This window comes from Anolis sagrei, chromosome 1 (assembly GCF_037176765.1).
Source record: "Anolis sagrei isolate rAnoSag1 chromosome 1, rAnoSag1.mat, whole genome shotgun sequence".
Classification (NCBI taxonomy): domain Eukaryota; kingdom Metazoa; phylum Chordata; class Lepidosauria; order Squamata; family Dactyloidae; genus Anolis; species Anolis sagrei.
In genome coordinates, this window is record NC_090021.1 from 337,017,251 (window position 1) to 337,030,344 (window position 13,094).

Sequence of the window (13,094 nt, forward strand, 5' to 3'; positions counted from 1 at the left end):
CAAGCCGCTTCAGAGGCGACAGCGGCCCCTGCTGGTGTGAGAGGGAGCCTGCATTTACATGATCCAAGCCCCGCCCCCGCCCCGCCCCCTTTTCAGCGGAATCCTCGTCCAATTTCAGTCCATGAATGGGCAAGCCGCTTCAGAGGCGACAGCGGCCCCTGCTGGTGGGAGATGGGACCTGCACTTTCAAAAAGATCTTGCTGCTGGAGTAATATTACTATTACTATATTACAATATATGTTAAATATACAATCTTCCTATATTATATTAGATGAATTATATTATATACTAGCTTGGGGACCCGGCGCTGCCCGGGTTATTTGAGAAAGGAATTGTGTATCAAGGTTGGTCTTTATCAGTTATTTATATGCCTCGCAGTTGTCTCAGGAAGTTAGTGAAGTTACTGTGAGTCCCATTATCTGTGGTCCATCCCCCTCCAAACTGCTCCAGGATGGAGAGTTGGTCATGGGGGTTTTGTGTGCCAAGTTTGGACTTGATCGGTCATTAGATGAATGTTGCAGAGGTCTTGGGAAGTGAGTGGAGGTACTTGAAGTCCCATCATCCATAGTCTGTACTCCCCAAACCTCACCAGAATGTTGAGTTGGCCATGGGGGCTCTATGTTACAAGTTTGGTCTTTATTGGTTTTTGAATGAGTGTCGCTATGGTTTCAGGAAGTGAGTGAACGTACTGCAAGTCCCATCATCCATCGTCCATCTTTCAAACAGCACCGGGATGTAGGGTGGGTCATGGGGGCTGTATGTGCCAAGTTTGGTCTTGATCGGTCATTAGATGAGGGTTTCAGCAATCTTGGGAAGGAAGTCCCATCATCCATGGTCTGTCCTTCAAACTGCACCAGGGTGTAGAGTGGGTCATTGGGGCTCCGTGTGCCAAGTTTGGTCTTGATTAGTCATTGGCAAGGGTCTCAGTGGTCTCAGAAAGTGAGTGAGGTTACTGCAAGTCCCATCATCCATCTCCATTTTTTTCCAAATGACACCAGGACGTAAAGTGGGTCATGAGAGGTCTGTGTGCCAAGTTTGGTCTTGATCAGTCATTGCATGAGGTTTGCAGAGGTCTCAGAATGTGAGTGAAGGTACTGGAAGTCACATCATCCATTGTCCGTCCTCCTCCAAAACTGCAGCAGGATGTAGAGTGGGTCATGGGGGCTCTGTGTGCCAAGTTTGGTCTTGATCGGACATTAGGTGAGGGTTGCAGCAGTCTTGGGGAGTGGAGGTACTTGAAGTCCCATCATCCATGGTCTGTCCTCCTCGAAAGTGCACCAGGATGTAGAGTGGGTCATGGGGACTCTGTGTGCCAAATTTGGTCTTGATCAGTCAGTGGTCTCAGGAAGTGAGTGAAGTGATTGCAAGTCCCATCATCCATTGACAATTTTTTCCTAACCGCACCAGATGTAGAGTGGGTCATGCTGGGTCTCTGTGTAAATTGTGGTCCTGATCCATCATTGTTGGCAGTTGTAATGGTCTTAAGAAGGGACTCTACGTGGGGTTGCCCTTGAAGACGGTTCGGAAACTTCAACTGGTCCAGCGAGCGGCAGCCAGGCTGCTCACTGGAGCGACATACAGAGAGCATACCACCCCTCTGATGTGTCAGCTCCACTGGCTGCCGTTTCAGTCCCGAGCCCAATTCAAGGTGCTGGTCTTAACCTACAAAACCCTCTATGGTTCCGGTCCAGTGTATCTGTCCGAACGTATCTCCCTCTACGTCCCACCACGGAATCTAATAACATCAGAGGGGGCCCTGCTCTTGACCCCACCACTTTCCCAAGTGAGGCTGGTGGGGACAAGGAGCAGGGCCTTCTCAGTGGTGGTCCCTCACCTGTGGAACTCACTCCCGGCGGATATCAGGACATTGACATCACTCCTGTCCTTCAGGAGGAAGGTAAAGACGTGGTTGTGGGACCAGGCCTTCGGGCAATCTGCCAACCAAGTAAGGACAACCAGAAAAATAGGACCGGCAGGACTGATAAGTGTGGAATGAAACTCTGAACTATGAGGTAGCAAATATTGACCGGCAATAAGGAGCAATTGGTTTGTATCGGTTTGTATGAAATTTTTATGGGCTTTATTGGTTATAGATATGATGTATTGTTATTGTTTGCTATTTTGTGCTATTGTGTTTTATTATTGTTGTATGTTACGGGCATCGAATTGTGCCTTGGATATGTAAGCCGCCCTGAGTCCCCTTCGGGGTGAGAAGGGCGGGGTAAAAGTAAACCAAATAAATAAATAAATAAATAAATTGTTACTATAGTGTCTGGCATAGACACTGAGAACTGGGAAGCCCTGGTCCTTGACCGCTCCAGCTGGAGGTCAGCTGTGACCAGCAGTGCTGCAGAATTTGAAGAGGCATGAATGGAGGGCAAAAGAGAGAAACATGCCAAGAGGAAAGCGCATCAAGCCAACCCCGACCAAGACCGCCTTCCACCTGGAAACCGATGCCCTCACTGCGGAAGAAGATGCAGAGCAAGAATAGGGCTCCACAGCCACATACGGACCCACAATAACACTGGAAGACAATCCTCCTCGGAAAACGAGGGATCGCCTAAGAAGAAGAAGACTGATCTACACCATTCATGGAGAAAATCCAAAAGGACTCCAGCTGGAAAATCTACAAAGTCTTGACTGGTAGGTCTACTCGGGTAACCAGAAGCAATTGGAGCCGGGAGTAGAAGCCCACACCAGCAGAACCTAGAAAGCAGATTGCCCGGGAGGGTCAAAAAGGGTTTTCCTTGTTAAAGAAAGAAATAGTTCTCCAAGCAAGTTGCCTGTCCTTTGTAGACAAGTTAAGAAGCATTTGTTTAATTTGTTGAAGATCCAAGAAGTATTTGATTGCTTGTTGAAGACGTAAGAAATGATAAAGAACTTTGTTAAACATGAGCCAACAATATGATGTGGTGGCAAAAAAAGCCAATGGGATTTTGGCCTGCATCAATAGGAGCCTAGTGTCTAGATCTAGGGAAGTAATGCTACCCCTCTATTCTGCTGTGGTTAGACCACACCTGGAATATTGTGTCCAATTCTGGGCACCACAATTCAAGAGAGATATTGACAAGCTGGAATGTGTCCAGAGGAGAGCGACTAAAATGATAAAAGGTCTGGAGAACAAGCCCTATGAGGAGCGACTTAAGGAGCTGGGCATGTTTAGCCTGAAGAAGAGAAGGCTGAGAGGGGATATGATAGCCATGTATAAATCTGTGAGAGGAAGCCACAGGGAGGAGGGAGCAAGCTTGTTTTCTGCTTCCCTGGAGACTAGGACGCAATGGAACAATGGCTTCAAACTACAAGAGAGGAGATTCCATCTGAACATTAGGAAGAACTTCCTGACTGTGAGAGCCATTCAGCAGTAGAACTCTCTGCCCCGGAGTGTGGTGGAGGCTCCTTCTTTGGAAGCTTTTAAACAGAGGCTGGATGGCCATCTGTCAGGGGTGATTTGAATGCAATATTCCTGCTTCTTGGCAGAATGGGGTTGGACTGGATGGCCCAGGAGGTCTCTTCCAACTCTTTGATTCTATGATTCTATGAACATGAAGAAGAGCTTCCTGACTGTGAGAGCCGTTCAGCAGTGGAATTCTCTGCCCCGGAGTGTGGTGGAGGCTCCTTCTTTGGAAGCTTTTAAACAGAGGCTGGATGGCCATCTGTCAGGGGTGATTTGAATGCAATATTCCTGCTTCTTGGCAGAATGGGGTTGGACTGGATGGCCCAGGAGGTCTCTTCCAACTCTTTGATTCTATGATTCTATAAACTTTTTAAGCTTCTAAAGACTTTTGTATAGGAAAATCCTTAGGGCCTCTCACTCGAGGCACCCCGGCTTCCCGCTGGGCACAAAGAGCACGTCCTGTTCAAAAGCCAACTGCTATAGGCCCAGCGCGTGACCGCGCAACAGTAACCTTAAAAACAGGCACGATCATCTTAACTATTTTGCTGTTAACCTTCCTTGATTCTCTTCTGTGTGTTCTCCAAACATGGCTTTGCAAACATTATATAAATAATTGGAAACATCCTCCCATGCCTCCCCCCATCTCCACTTCTGTCCTTAGGGATACTTATGACGACAAGGACAAACCCAGCGAATTCCATGGCAATTGCCTAATTCTTCCGACTCCCAGGGCTATTAATGTAATGCTTGCTAGTTCCTCATGTTGGAACAGAGGAGGAAGAGATTATGCCGAAGCAGAGCGGCATTTGTGAAATAGCAGCTGGTCTCCCTTGAGGAATTGGATAGACGCTTCACTGATAAATTTTAAAAGGAAAAGCTCTCACAAACTGCTTCGCACGCAAGGCTTGCAAAGGGGAGTGTGGTTTGGTGCTCAGGTTGTTGTTTTGGTGTGCATCCACACAGTAGAATTAATGCAGTTTGATACTACCCTAGCCACCATAGTTTAATGCCATTGAATCTTGGGAATTTACAATGTCCTTAGAATCATAGAGTTGGAAGAGACCTCATGGGCCATCCAGTCCAACCCCAATCTGCCAAGAAACAGGAAAATTGCATTCAAAGCACCCCCGACAGATGGCCATCAAGCTTCTGTTTAAAGATTGCTCCAGGCAATGCTAATCAAGGGGGTCAGTTGAAACATTCACACCTAGCTTCCGGTTCCGGCCCAAGATACCTATCTGACCGCATCTCGGCCTATGAACCCACCCGGACTTTGAGATCTTCCGGGGAGACCCTGCTCTCGATCCCGCCAGCCTCTCAAGCATGGTTGGCGGGGACGAGAGATAGGGCCTTCTCGGTGGTGGCTCCTCGGCTGTGGAACGCTCTTCCTGTAGATGTTAGGCTGGCACCATCTCTTATGACATTCCGTAGAAAGCTGAAGACCTGGATGTTTGTGCAGGCGTTTGAGTGATTCAGTGCAATTCTGGTAATTTGAACATAGGAATGGAACAATGGACGACGAATTTGGATCACGCTTGGATGATGAGGCGATTGTAATAACTGTGTATTGATGATGGTTTATTAGCATGGAAATGTGTAATTTAACTGTTTTGCATATTAATTATTGCTGTTTTTATTGTCTGTGCTGTTTGCTGTCTGGAAACCGCTGTGAGTCGCCCTCGGGCTTGAGATACAGCGGTATACAAGAATAGTAAATAAATAAATAAATAAATAGCTCCAGCAGACAAGAGTTCTTTGTCCCACTCTGGTCTTTCCACAAATATATAAACCCATTTTCCTAGTTCCAACAGACCTCACTACCTCTGAGGATGCTTGCCATAGATGCAGGCGAAACGTCAGGAGAGAATGCTTCTAGAACATGGCCATATAGCCCAAAAAAACCCACAACGACCCAGTGATTCCAGCCTTGAAAGCCTTTGACAATATGTTTCCTGCCTTCTTTTATACCCACCGCTGGCCCGTCATCAGCCAGGGAGAAAAATGAATGTCACATGGTAATGACAAGGCCTTTTTAGCCTGTTTCTTAAGCAATGCATCAACACCCACTTCATCATTCAGCAGATGTGTGACCACATGTCCATTAGAAATGTATTTTACAGAGTTTTGCACAATAGGAATTCTAACAATGCATTCTCTATCTAGCATACTGTACTTCTGATTTTGGTGCCCTATTTCTCCCAGTATGGACTAAGGCCCCTTCCACACAGATGAATAAAATCCCACATTATCTGCTTTGAACTTAAATATATGGCAGTGTAGATTCAAGTAATCCAGTTCAAAGCAAATATTGTGGGATTTTCTGCCTTGATATTCTGAGTTATACGGTTGTGTGGAAGGGCCCTAATACATCACAAAGTCCTAGATGCTTGGGAAATGTCCAACATTTGATTGAATACAAAAGTCAGCAGAGTGATCTTGGGTACTATGTACTAATCTTGGTGTGCATCAAACAACAACAATAGTGATGCATGCTGTCCACTAAAACTCCCATGCATGCACCAGAATACGGTATAAACCTATTTTCCTAGTTCCAATAGACCTCACAACCTCAGAGGATGCTTGCCATAGATGCAGGCGAAACGTCAGGAGAGAATGCCTCTAGAACATGGCCATATAGTCTGAAAACACCTACAACAACCCAGTGATTCCGGCCATGAAAGCCTTCGACAATAGATTTTCACTTTGCCAAAGTTGCACAAGCACATACACATACCCCAGGGAATATCCCCTCATTTAGTCCAGGAAAGAAACATACTATATTTTCAGATATCTTGGGAGTTTCAAGATGGGCTTAAGAAGAACCACATGGGCTTTCTCAAGATATTTTTTTTTGTTCATTCGTTCAGTCGTCTCCGACTCTTCGTATCAGGACTTAATGCCTGGGAACACTTCCCAATCCCTATGGGAAAACATTGAGGCTGTGCTAACACCTTTGCCATTGCTCAACCTATTGTCCCATTCCAGGTGGACAGGAGCGAAACCAGCCCCATTAAGACAAGCCCTACCTGTATTACTTTCCTCCATGGGTGGACCAAGGAAACCGCCATGAGACTTCAAATGGTGCAAAGTTAGTTTAATTAAAATTATCACCAAACTTGAGAACCAATCAACAATGGTGGCAGATGGTACGTTTCCATCAACCAGCAAGCAGATCTTAGCTGGCACTGTTTTCGACCAAGCCACACCCAGAGTTGCAAAATCCTTTGTTTTAAATTGATGTCAAATGCTATGAATGTCAGTTTTTGAGAGTCCATGTTCTGCCAGAACATTGAGAGTCCATGTTCTCTTCCTTTGCCCCCTTGTGAGGGGGTTTCAGAGGGGTCACCAAAGACCATCAGAAAACATGTATTTCTGATGGTCTTAAGAGGTTTAGCACTGCTGGTAAATCATCAGCAATTATAAGATCTATCAACCAAAAGGTTGCAAGTTTGAAGCCCCGGGTTGGCGTGAGCTGCCAACTGTCAGCTTAACTCATTGTTTATTTTTGCCTTCAACCTGTCCATGTCTTATTTAGTCCTTTGGCGCTTGGTATGCAGAGCCTCTGAACCCACGTCTTTGTGGGGCTGAAATCACATTGCATTCCCTCCTGATGCTCTCCCATACATGTATTAACCAGCTCCAGTCCTGCTTACCATCCAAAGCCAGGCAAGAGGGGTGTGCTTAAAATGGAAGCATATTTGGGAAATAGAAAATTGTTAGGTTTAATCCTTATCCCCAGTTTTTTCTCTTGTGTGGTCTTATCTAGAATGCCAATCTTAAAGGCAAGGAACTCTCCAATTAGCAATTTGCAAGTAACTCTGGCAGACACTTCGGCCGAAAAATGTCTGAAGTCAGGCTGAGATTGGGAGTTTCTAGATATATAGGGGCCAGAGGTTTAGCAGGGCCGGAGGTTTAGCACAGCTGGTAAATCATCAGCAAATATAAGATCTATCAACCAAAAGGTTGCAAGTTTGAAGCCCCGAGTTGGCATGAGCTGCCAACTGTCAGCCTAGCTCATTGTTTACCTAAGCAATTCAAAAACAGCTTTAGCTGTGATTAGAGAAATTGAGTATCACTAAATAGCGGGGGTGAGGGGTTATGACTCCATAAAGAAAGAAGATCAGAAAATGCTGGGCAACTGAAAGGAATGACGCAGCACCCCCTGGACTCGAGCCCAACCTTCCATGGCACCTCCTTCTGTTCTGTTTATCTGTGTATTGTCTATACAAAGCGGCACTGAATGTTTGCCGTGTATGTGTACTGTGATCTGCCCTGAGTCCCCTTTGGGGTGAGAAGGATGGAATATAAATAAAATGCTATTATTATTATTATTATTATTATTATTATTATTATTATATAACGGAGACTATAATTTAATCCAAAGTGTCCCCTTCCCTGAATCTCATTTTCCTCCCTGCCTTGGTCTCAGGTGCTCCCAAATGCAAGATATTTGGCCAGCATAAAGAGGAGACAAACGGCAGAAACACTTAGGTGGCCTGGGGCGACGTTTCAGGAAGTCAGATGGTATAAATGGAGCAATCAATCTCTTCTTCAGCTCCGTAAGAGAGCTGACTGCACTCTGAAATTCATTTCCGCCACCGGTCTCATCTGCTGGTTTGCCCATTTGATGATGGATGTGGACGTCTTGTTCCTCTACGACACCCTCTCGAGTCTTCTCCTCACAAGCAAAACTTTATTTCTTTGTATGTGTGATTGGCTGAGATCCGTCATCAAATAGACAGAGCATCGCTTTATGCTCATTGGCCTACTATCTTAAACTGGACCCGACTCACTGAATCAATTCGATTTATCTCCATATCGACTCATCATTCAACAATTGATCGACTGTGTAGCCTAGTTAGAAATAACCAACTGGATGCCGGTCTCAGAGCCGTACAATGGCTGTGCATTGCTACCTCATCCATGAAATCATAGAATCATAGATTCATAGAGTTGGAAGAGACCTCATGGACCATCCAGTCCAACCCCATTCTGCCAAGAAATAGGAAAATCGCATTCAAATCACCCCCAAGAGATGGCCAGCCTGTGTTTAAAAGCCTCCAAAGAAGGATCCTCCACCACTCTAATAATAACAGCTATATCTTATCTATAATAATAATAATTAATAACTAGATGCCTATAATATCTATAGGTCTGTAATAATAATATCCATACATCTGTAATAATAATACCTGTGACGGCGTGAGTGGCGCCACCTATGCGTAGAACTGTTAGTTGCAAGATTTAAACTGTTGTCTCATGCTTAATCCTGCCTTTTTACCTTGCCTATGTATAGTTGGATTGATTGGTTATTTATAGCTGTCAATGTTGTTTGCATCAGTTGAATTGCTTTCTCAGCTTAATTGTTTGGCTCCACCTCTTCCTGGAGGAGGGGAGTGCTTCCCTTTTTCATTCCACTATCATATTTTCTACCAGATTGACATGAGTAAGAGACTTGGCTCTAAAAGCCCCTGATTAAGTTACCTCTCAGCACCAATTCTGAGGTTTTTACCCTTGAGACTTATGCTTCATGTTTAGATCAACCTGAACAATGTCGGGAAGTCTCAAGTGCCTTCAAACCAGTTATTTTGGCACCAGAGGAAGGCCTTGTCCCTTCAGATATAGGCCATTGGAATTGGGGTTGTGAATATTCCGATATTCACAGCCATTGAGGAAGGAGGAAACTTGGAAAAGCTTCTCAGCTGCAAACTCTTTGGACCCAAGGCAAACAGAGACTACGATGTATATTTTCCTTCACCCCTTTGAAACTTCCAGTTTATTGCCTTAAAGAGATAACTATTTGTGAACAATAAAATTTATTTTGAGTAATCTACAGTGTTTGGGTCTTTGAGAGTTCCAGTTTCCTAAAGGAGGGCAAGAAGCAATCCCCTGGGGGAAAGATGTCACGTCCATGCCTCTTTCACTAAGAGTTATAGCCCCCCAGGCATGACGGCACAATACCTGTATGTCAATAATAGCTATACATCTATCATGATAATAATACCTATATGCCATTAATAATAATATCTGTGTTTATAATAATAATATCTACATGCCTATAATAATATCTATACATCAATAATAATAATAATAATAATAATAATACCTATATAATATCTTTGAACTGGGTTATATGGCAGTGTGGACTCATGTAACCCAGGGCCCTTCCACACATCCATATAACCCATTGGCTTCAAGGAGACTGAAAAGGGCCTATATTAGGTTGACACTTTGCCACTTCATTTGTGTATTGATAGTATAGAAACCAGATTCTTCTCTTTTCTTTTTTCCCCATTTCTCCACAATGGGCCACAGCAACACATGGCCGGGTACAATTGGTAGAATCATAGAGTTGGAAGAGACCTCATGGGCCATCCAGTCCAACCCCATTCTGCCAAGAAGCAGGAATATTGCATTCAAATCACCCCCAACAGATGGCCATCCAGCCTCTGTTTAAAAGCTTCCAAAGAAGGAGCCTCCACCACACTCCGGGGCAGAGAGTTCCACTGCTGAACGGCTCCCACAATCATGAAGTTCCTCCTAATGTTCAGATGGAATCTCCTTTCTTTTGGTTTGAAGCCATTGCTCCATTGCATCCTAGTCTCCAGGAAAGCAGAAAACAAGCTTGCTCCCTCCTCCCTGTGGCTTCCTCTCACATATTTATACATGGCTGTCATATCTCCTCTCAGTCTTCTCTTCTGAAGGCTAAACATGCCCAACTCCTTAAGCCACTCCTCATAGGGCTTGTTCTCCAGACCCTTGATCCTTTTAGTCGCCCTCCTCTGGACACATTCCAGCTTGTCAATATCTCTCTTGAATTGTGGTGCCCAGAATTGGACATAATATTCCAGGTGTGGTCTAACCAAGGCAGAATAGAGCATGGGGGGCATGACTTCCCTAGATCTAGACACTATGCTCCTCTTGATGCAGGCCAAAATCCCATTGGCTTTTTTTGCTGCTGCATGACATTGTTGGCTCATGTTTAACTTGTTGTCCACGAGGACTCCAAGATCTTTTTCACACGTACTGCTCTCGAGCCAGACATTGTCCCCCATTCGGTATCTTTTCATTTCATTTTTCCTGCCAAAGTGGAGTATCTTGCATTTGTCACTGTTGAACTTCATTTTGTTAGTTTTGGCCAATCGTTTTGAATCCTGCTCCTATCCTCTAGAGAATTGGCTATCCCTCCCAATTTGGTGTCGTCTGCAAACGTGACGATCCTGCCTTCTAGCCCTTCGTCTAAGTCATTAATAAAGATGTTGAACAGGACCTGGCCCAGGACAGATCCCTGCGGCACTCCACTCGTCACTTCTTTCCAAGGTGAAGTGAAAGCATTGGAGAGCACCCTCTGGGTTCGTCCATTTAACCAATTACAGATGGATTTCCTCTCATGTATTTATCCATGGCCCTCATCATGTCTCTTCTCAGCCTTCTCTTCTTCAGGCTAAACATGCCCAGCTCTTTAAGCCGCTCCTCATAGGGCTTGTTCTCCAGACCCTTGATCATTTTAGTCGCCCTCCTCTGGACACATTCCCGATGAACTCATGGCAGGTTTTCATTCTGGAATCATTTTGGAAATGATTGAGTTAATTCTTCGAAATCTATCTAATCCGAATGGTGTGTGTGTGCACATCTCTCTCTAAGTTGCAATACAGGAAGTCGCCTAATCCAATTTTGCTTCCAACTGAGACAAACAATTGGATTAGCTGGTGGGCTGAGATCTTTGCTGTCATTTTTGGCCGGTTGCTCACAAAACCCCTGGAAAAACGGAGCCGTTGCGGTGTCAAAGAACCGCTGCTGGGTTGATCAGAGGAATACATTAACCGGAGATCAAACAAGGCCAATAAATCTCCAGCTACGGGCCCCTCATTATGCGAGATAATTTGAAACTGCCTCTTGGGCATTAGGCAGTTCATTATTTTTGTGTCTGTCAAGGAAGGAAGGAAGGGAGCAAACATGGGGAGGGTGGGGATGGAGAGTGGCTCTTTTAATTGATATCTTAAGCCCTGACAAATTGAGGCAACGTGCTGCAGCTGAGCTGGAAGAGGGGGAAACAATGAGTCAGGCTTCCCAGGAAATAGAGCGGATGCAAAAGAAGGATGCTGCTAAACACTGGCAAGCGCAGTTCATTCAGGAAGGGTAATCGCTTGGCCAGCCCTGAAAAAAAAAGAAAAAGGAAAAGATCGATTTTCTAATTTTATTGTAAGCTAGTCTACGAAACAATAAGCAATGAACGATATGGCTACAAAAACAAGCCAGATAGTGAAGAACAGAACAATTTATTTATTTATTTACAGTATTTATATTCCACCCTTCTCAGGGCGGATTACAATGTACATATACATGGCAAACATTCAATGCCATAGACACACAACATATATAGACAGACACACAGAGGCTATTTAACATTCCAGCTTTTTTTTATGAGGGTATTCTGGCCACCAGGGGAGCTGTCGCTGTGCCATCCATTTGTGACACTGATGAAGACAAGATGTGTTGTTGTTGTTCATTCGTTCAGTCGTCTCCGACTCTTCGTGACCTCATGGACCAGCCCACGCCAGAGCTCCCTGTTGGCCGTCACCACCCCCAGCTCCCTCAAGGTCAGTCCAGTCACTTCAAGGATGCCATCCATCCATCTTGCCCTTGGTCGGCCCCTCTTCCTTTTGCCTTCCACTTTCCCCAGCATAATTGTCTTCTCTAGGCTTTCCTGTCTCCTCATGATGTGGCCAAAGGACTTCAGCTTTGTCTCTAGTCTCCTTCCCTCCAATGAGCAGTTGGGCTTTATTTCCTGGAGGATGGACTGGTTGGATCTTCTCGCAGTCCAAGGCACTCTCAGCACTTTCCTTCAGCACCACAGCTCAAAAGCATCGATCTTCCTCCGCTCAGCCTTCCCTAAGGTCCAGCTCTCACATCCGTAGGTGACTACAGGGAAGACCATGGCTTTGACTAGGCAATAGATCTTTGTTGCCAGTCTGATGTCTCTACTCTTGACTATTTTATCGAGATTGGACATGGCTCTCCTCCCAAGAAGGAAGCGTCTCCTGATTTCCTGGCCACAGTCTGCATCTGCAGTAATCTTTGCACCTAGAAATACAAAGTCTGTCATGGCCTCACGTTTTCTCCCTCTATTTTCCAGTTGTCAGTCATTCTTGTTGCCATAATCTTGGCTTTTTGATGTTTAGCTGCAACCCGGCTTTTGCGCTTTCTTCTTTCACCTTGATTAGAAGGCTCCTCAGCTCCTCCTCACTTTCGGCCATCAGAGTGGTGTCATCTGCATATCTGAGGTTGTTAATGTTTCTTCCAGCCATTTTCACCCCAGCTTTGCATTCCTCAAGCCCCGCACATCCTCGCATGATGTGTTCTGCATACAAGTTAAAAAGGTTGTGTGAGAGGATGCAGCCTTGCCGGACGCCTTTCCCAATCTTGAACCAGTCTGTCGTTCCGTGGTCAGTTCTGACTGTGGCTCCTTGGTCCTTGTACAGATTCCTCAGGAGAGAGGGAAGGGGGCTTGGGATGCCCATCCCACCAAGAACTTACCACAATTTATTATGATGCACACAGTCACAAGACAAGATATGCTGTGGTAAGTTTGTAATATCATCTAGACTGGGGAAAAGACAGTGGTAAAACTGACAATGGCTGGACATGTGCTCAACTGTCTGTAAAAGGTTCCAGAGTGACTGCAGGCTGTGCAGTCTAT